Raw genomic sequence first — 7,908 nt, forward strand, 5'->3', positions numbered from 1 at the left:
CCTGCACAAGATACATTTCAAGATCAAACGTTCTTTTAGAGCAGCTTTTCAGATTCTGTGCTCCCATAAAGAGCAGAAAAACATATTTTAAATCAGCTCCGGTTCACATGACCATTTTGAGAAGACCAAAAACGTATACACTAGCCCTCCATTCCTGTGTAATGTTGCAAGCATAAGCCTTGGAGCAGGGCTCAGGCCAGCACATGTTAGAATTTATTCCCGCTTTTATAGATCTTTACGTCGAAACCTGATGCAACCCCAGTGGAATGGTTCATTTTGAAGAAATCTGCGCACCACGTCTTTCTGCTGTCCTTGCCAAGAATTTGTTTTTATGTATACCTACCCTTAAAAAGAGCTTTTCAGTGCTTTTGATTGACTGTTTATATTTGAATCCAGGTGACGTTTGGATTCACTAGTAAAGGTGATCTATAAAAAATTTTTAGTAATTTTTTCAACAGCAATCTCAAGTGATCACTGGGATTATTGTTCTCATGGGTCACATGTCACAAGTCATGTCTTTCGTTAGTGAACATCAGAGTGCAGTGAGATGATGTGCCTGGTATTGATGTCTAGGGCATGTATCCTCTGGGTGTTACAGGCATGTGCCAATCTTGTGAAGGCACACTCTGCATACTCTCTTTAGGAAGCTAATGAGCATCACTTAAAATACTGAAATTCTGTTAGCTCGACCTAAATGTTCTATGTACTGCTATTTATCCTGAGCAAACATACGTTGTGTGCCCTGAATGGCGAGAGAGATAACGTTGCCTTGCTGAGCAGTTCAGTTCACAGCGTGCCTTTCAAATTCAAATTACTGCTGAATTATAAGCACTTTAAGAATTTTTGCTTTTCAGATGATTCTTGTTTGATGCCACTTTCATTTCTTTGCTGTGAATCTGCAGTGTCCAAGTCTCTCTGCTTCCTGGCATGATGTTTGAGATGATTCAGAATTGCAGTTCTCCCCTTGCAAATCAAGCAGCTTCAGAACATTTCATCTAAGAACTTTAGATTTCAAGCATGATGTTTTTTATAAAAGGGACATTATAAAATGGGGTAACAGATATTTCAAGGGCGCTAACGAGTAGCTATACATGTTTTGGCATCTATGTCTATGTGCTCTGACTCAAAAATATGTTAATTGCATGCAATGTGTAGAATGGTTCAGCAGCCTTATGCCTGTATGCAATTTAGCATACAAGGTTTGACTGGTTGCAGGGAAAGGGCTTTGCAGGGTTGCAGGGCTTTGTTATAAGCTGTGGAAAACACATAGTGTAAGAGAATGAACTGAACATGGTAGGGTGTGGGCGAAAACAACAACAACAAAAAAAACCAAGAATGCATGTGGTCCATTTTTCTTTCAGAATTTCAGGTTGTTTGTTTGTTTGTTGGTTTTTACAAAACATATACTAAGAGTTCCATTCTAAAGTCTTTTTCAAAAGCTGATTTTTAGTTGAGTATTAATGGATGTTATTTTGTATCTATAAATACCTGAAGAATGACATGCACAAAAAATAAAGATCTTGGAATACCATTTTTTACTGTTAATGAAGATATATGAACCTTTGCCTCTTCAATCCCCCCCCCCCCCCCCCGCAAAAAAAAAACAAAACAAGCTCATCAAATCCTAGATGCTTTCTTTTGCTTGTAGCCGTATGATGTTGGAGATGTTTGTTTAAGACAAGTGGCTATACTTTAATTAAATTGCAGAACACTTATACACTGTGTTTGTTCAACTAATGTCTTTGATATTTATTAATATATGATCTATGAAATATTTCATCTGAGTCCTGAATTGACACATAGCCTATATTTACAGTCAAACAGTGCTTGACATTTGACAGGGGTCCAGCTGTTGAACAAACATTAACAACACAACACAAACTTTTACAAATGTAATGCTGATTAGCAGTCCTTCTTGCATAAAACAAACATGCCCATTTATCTCAGAGCACTTCAGAAGCGTGTGTCAAACATTCTGTACTCAGATAAAGTGGCTCTTGGAAAACACAGAGAAATTCCATGCCAGTTCAGTGTTTCAACACCAATTAGAAGAGCAGCTATTATCTTTTCTGAAAGAGTCCCTAGATAAAAGAAACAGAATGCTCATCTCCTAAAGAGGACGATAAATGGATCCTGATGGATGTCCTGTCAAGTGAAAGAACATCGATCAATCCCAGGACACCCAAGGGGAAATTATAAAAGCCTTGGCATTATGCAAACTGCAGTTTGACGCATCTTCTCCTCCAGGAGACCCACGTGCTGATGCAGCCTTCCCAGAGGTCACCACATGGGAACGATGATGGTGACACTGGAGGTCTGAGAAGGCATGGCTTTGAAGATTCGCCGCCCTCCTTGAAGGATGAACACCTTCTTGGAAATAAAAAAAAGGGGGAAGGACTGTCACCCTTCCCACCCCCCTGTTGCCCCACAATAGTCACTAACAAGGCATACATCCCATCTCGAGAGCTCTCATTCAAGCTCTGTCACCATTCATAGCTGTCACTTCCTTACAATCAAATGCCTTCAGACGGTCCCTTTCATCCCATTGTCAGGATTTTTCTGTCTCCTTCCCAGTCGGGACCCTGAAGTGGAGAAATAGCCTGTTAGCCCTATCTTAGTCCCTGGACCTCTCCATAAGGGGACCAACCTCCCCCCTCTCATACCACTTTTGTTCCCAAGATCAGTGCCCCAAGCTAGGGCAAATCAGACCCTGGGGAAGCTATGGAGAGTGGGAGCCACCAGGAGATCCATTGTTCCTTCATTCATCAGCTAGACAAACGGGAGTGGAGTGGACATTAGCGGTCCCCATAAGGGACAATGTCCACACAGAGTGGCAGCTCCAACTGAGAATGGAATGCAGGGCATTGAGTTTGATTTTTGGAGTTGTTTTACTGTGCAATCGGTATACAAAAGTATGATTTAGGGGCTAAACCTATGGTAATTCGCCTTTCATCCAGGATCATTAGACACAGTGTGGTCCTATGCTGCATGCCCTGATGATGCAAGAAATAATATAATATAGTGCTATAAGAATAAATCATTTACATTCAGAACACACTCATATCGACTACAAATTATAGCATAGCTCTTGTAATACATTCATGCATTGGTTTAAGGCAATGACGTATTGGCAGAGCACTTGTAACATAAATCAGTTCAATGATTTCCTGTGGGAATCTATGGTAATCCCCCTTCTAGTTTGTCTGTTTGAAAATAATAATGCCCTCCTCCTCCCACTTCTCCTCCCTTATCAGTAAGTAGAGCCCCAAATCAGATTAACAAATGCATTCATCTACATAAGGGAAAAATAGATAAATGTTGAACAACAAAAACTAGCTTTGGAAGGTGAGCATTCATCTGAAGCATGGGTGAGGGAGTCAAGTAGTAGTTTAAAATTATGAATTTATCAGACAATTCACTAATTTTGCTGTTCAAGCGATAAACTTTGTTATGCAATAAGTGGGAATTTTGCTTTTAGTTTCATTACAGAAAGTTCTTTGGAAGTGCAGAGATATGCTGCCATTCTTTGTGACTGTGGGTAATTGACAACATCCGTAAGTAACTCAGAGTGTGCTCCAAGGCAGGTGGCCTGGTTTATTTCATTTAAAATTCTGAAAGTGCCAGTATTATTATTATGATTTTTATTATTACTTATTATTTATTATTATTTATTAAGTGATAGTATTATTATTGTGTTATTTGTCTATTGTCTATCTGGAGCAAAACGTAAGATAAAATTGATAACAATGAAAAGCAATAGCGTAACACATGATGCTCATCATAAAGGGAAAATGTCTCAGTGCTCCATGAGTATTATTATATTATTATGATGTTAAATAACACCCATCCCCCATTAGCCTTTCCCCTAACACTGACTGTCTACAGAGGAAGAGATCCATCAGCTCTCGGCAGGCTCTGACTACTGTGTGAGCGTGGGGGGTTGGGGGTGGGGTATTTCCACTCCTCTCTGTCCATCTGTCCACTCACCTCTTTAGGGGGCGTGCAAGTGCCTTGTTCCTGCTGTTCGACTTCGCAGGTTGGACCCTGGAGGTTAACTGAGGGGCACACGGTGATTTAGGAGGGGAGAGCCCCCTCTCTTTACCCCTCAACTCTGGAGCTCCACATCTCACAAGAGGCCTGCAGAGGGGTGTAGGTTTATTGAGGGTATGGCGAAAGCTTGGCTTCCCTGGTCTTGATTTCGGGGCTTATTTCGAGTCCCAGTCTGAAGCAAGAAGAGACATATGACGATTGAAGGATTTGTGTTATAACTGCCTCATTTGTGTGGATTATAGTTGTGTTAATATGATGAGAAGCATTTTGAGGCCGTGCACGCATGATCCTCTTAGTCCCTTTGTGAGCACTGAGGTTTGATAACTCCATTTGCTAATGTTACATTGCTTTTCATTGTTTTTTCCCAGAACAAACAAGAACAAGTCAGATTTTGAACATCTTAATCCTGTTGAAATGAAAATCAAATTCATCTTAAATCTCAGATGTAAATTTATCTCTTTTAACACCATATTCCTCTTCAAATGTGGGTAAATGAAGCCCCTGAAAATTTGTGGGTTTCCTATTAAACTTTCAAAGCAGCATCACTGTTTCCATGTCCATTTAACTCGTCCATGTCCACATTTATGCCCTATATACCAGCGCAAAATAAATTTATTTCTCCTTCCTGAAGAGTCTGAGAGCCGATCGGTGTGAAATCCACGCCGTGACAGTTGCAGGCCCATCCCCTCAGCATTTCTTTCCCATCTTCCCCATGCTTATCAGAATTAGCCTCGCTGCACCGAGCCCGACGCTTAATCGGGCCTCCGTTACCAGGAAACAATAAATCTCAGCCTAAGTGCTGGCTAAGTGGGAATTAGTCTCTTTTAAGGCTGTCTCACCCTCCGACGTTCCTATTTGCAGTCAGAGCAGCTGGGGAGCATTAAAAAGGAGGGAAGGGGGTCCGAGTTTCCTTCCTTAGGAAGACGCTGTCTGCAGCAAAGCCCCAGGGCACGGCTATTTTGGCTCTCTGGCAGACCACTCACATGTGGTGGTTTACATGTGACTACTGTGGTTCATTAATAATGCACTGCCTCACTGCCAGCTGTTGGTCTACTATGGTGAAGAGGGCTGCACTGAGAAACTTGAACGAGAAGATGTTTGGGTGCGGCAATCAGGAGGAGCTACTGCTCTGCAGCTCACCAGTGTAGAAAATGCAGACTTGAGCCTTTTCAAACAGATTCCACCATTTTTAAGATGAAAATGGCGAGATTAATATGCTGACTGGTATAAGCAAGGATACTTAACTAATAGGCTGCAAAAACAAACTGCCATTTTGTATACGGCATATGCTTCTACAGTATGTGAAGGAAAGCCTTCACTGAGAAATAAAAGATACTTTTGCTGAATATGCAATTCAACATCAAAGTAAAAAAAACAAATGTGGAAGTGTATTGAGCCCTAAAATTATCAAATTACAATTACCTTTCTAAATTTCCCTTGCAGTTTTCAACCATGAAATGTATTTTTGGAAGTGTTTTTGTATGGTAATCTACAAAGCTTTTAATATGTAATATTTCACAAACCCAGCATGCCTGCCTGTTGATATGGTTTTCACATAGAGACGTAGAATCGGTGATTGATCTGCTATTCTCTAACATTTTGTAACTGTTCTGCTGTAAGTAAAAAATTCACTAACACTTGGTAGCAAATGGGCATCTACTATCAGACATTTGAATAGGTAGAAAAACAGACACCCCACAACAACATTCTAAGAAATCTATTTCTAATGTTGTAAACAGCCTTTGCGATCTTGTGGTCATTGCAAGCAGCAGCGACCTTTTAATTTGGCCAGCAGATATAGACCCCATGCAAGCTTTAAACAGTGCATTGGTTTATTGGTCTGGCTGTAATGCAGTTCAGTTAGTGTGCAGTTGACCTTTTATGCATTTCTGAACTGGCGTGGTCTGAGTGGAAAATATATTCTGGTTCTCATGTCTTTATAGTTATGATGTCACATACTGCGCCCCCAGCACTTCACCTCCCACCTCCCAAAGGTTAGGAAGTGTTAGGGACTGGAACAGCTGGAACAACAGTATTACTTTAAGTGTCAGATTCTCATAAATAATTGATAGAAATTGTGGACAACCATGACCAATTTTGTTAGGTTTCTTATGAAAGAAAGTGTAAGAAAGATTGTGACTGCTAAACCTGACTGTAGCTAAAACGTGAAACATTCATCAAAGTTGACTTGAGCAGATTTGTATGAATTTGCACTTGGGAGGCAGTGTTGGTTTGTCAGTCTCTTTATGTGGTTCAAAACATGAAATGCAGGTCAGTTGAACAGTTCATCCTAACTCCCAATGTTTTAGCACCATATTTGGGAACAAATGTGTGTTTTGGAATAGAGAATTACTGACATAATGTGTGAAATGGTCCAAGTCCTTTAAAAAGGAATTTCTGAGAGGAATTATGCTTTTTGGAGACCAAAACGTTATCAACTACCACTGCCCCTGCAAGTCAGCAGATTAGATAATGGAAATGTTTGGTTGTATAAGAGGGACAGAAAGCTGTTCAAACGAAAGTGCTTTTCTAGAGGAAAATGTCATTGATGTGAGATTTCAGATATCGCTTGGCTTCAAGACAGACAGTTTAGGCAGGTTTATCTGTTTTATTATGTCTCCTGTCATAAATCTTTGAGAAAATGAGGCCCAGAATTGAACTTGCAGAATTTAACAGGATTTAACTAATTTTAGGTTATTAGCTATGGAGCTTTTTCATGTAGGTTAGTGTGCTTAGTCTGTGGTAATATGTGATTTGTGTCAAATCACTTTTTTATAATTTGTGCCTTCAAGTGCATGGTCCTTTAAATGACCCACTTAGGTAAAATGCTCTCAAGGTCAGCCAGAATTCATATCCATAAAAAAAGGCTATGGTTCAGGCCAGGTTCTCAACTGTTGTAGGCCTTCTGTGATGTCAGTCTGTTCTCGTCATGGAATTACTTAGGTCTTCTGCCTAAGTACGCTCCACATAAGCACATATCACCTGGTTTCTAGGGCAACAGAACCACGGTGGCTGCTTCCTTCCTGTGTGCGTTTTCATGTTACATGTCACGCGTGTCTCACTGCATTTGCTCCAGAGTGAGCCACTGCAGTTTTGAAAAGTCACGGATTCAAATGCTACAGTTAAAAGGAAAGTTATGATTAAAGATGGAAGTTTGGTATGAATTCATTTATAGAGAGATTCTCATGCTTTTGTTTTACTCGTCATGTGCCACTAACAAAGGCCCTGTGGTCCAGATCCAAACCAGTAGCAGAAATTGGTCCATTTACCAAATATGCCATTGGGTTGAGAAAGACCTGTTACTTCAAGAGGTTATTGCTTGTATCCCTAGAAGAGAAAAATTGAGTAAAAAATATATGACGAAACCTTTGTATTTATTTAAAGAAATATTACTATTATGAGATACCCAGTTGGCAGCATCAGTAATATTCCTCTCTGCTAAATTATATTGTTTATTTAACTGACAATAATAGCTTATGAGAAACATAGAACCCTTTGCTTACATAGAATTTTTGAAGTAATGCTCAATCAGTTCCAGAAATCCTTTAAAACACACACACACACACACACACACACACACACACACATGCACGTGCTCTAAACCACTTGTAAGACTTGGCTGTGATTTTAGAACAGCTGGTTAGGGCCGTTTATGGACTGGCGGCTTGGCTGAGGGTGTAGGTCATCTCTTTCTTACTGAGCCAGTAGTGGAAAAAGCTGAAAAACACACTGCGGTGGGGGCAGTGGCCTTGGCCCCGTGCTCCACCAAACACACACACACCTCTGCTCTCTCCACATATGTACACAAACATGTACACATATACAGACAGACACATGCATATTCAACATGAATGTGAA

The 7,908-nt window shown here is 40.3% G+C and overlaps 1 long non-coding RNA gene across 1 annotated transcript; it reads right to left on the reverse strand.

The window, feature by feature from the left end:
• Positions 1 to 1,633: 1,633 nt before the first annotated feature.
• Positions 1,634 to 4,991, reverse strand: LOC113573802. The gene is made up of 3 exons (XR_003410243.2): positions 4,890 to 4,991; positions 3,988 to 4,222; positions 1,634 to 2,582 (listed from the first exon to the last, which is right to left on the reverse strand). It is a non-coding gene; the product is annotated as an uncharacterized LOC113573802 (long non-coding RNA).
• Between the last annotated feature and the right edge of the window lie 2,917 nt (positions 4,992 to 7,908).

This window comes from Electrophorus electricus, chromosome 5 (assembly GCF_013358815.1).
Source record: "Electrophorus electricus isolate fEleEle1 chromosome 5, fEleEle1.pri, whole genome shotgun sequence".
Classification (NCBI taxonomy): Eukaryota; Metazoa; Chordata; class Actinopteri; order Gymnotiformes; family Gymnotidae; genus Electrophorus; species Electrophorus electricus.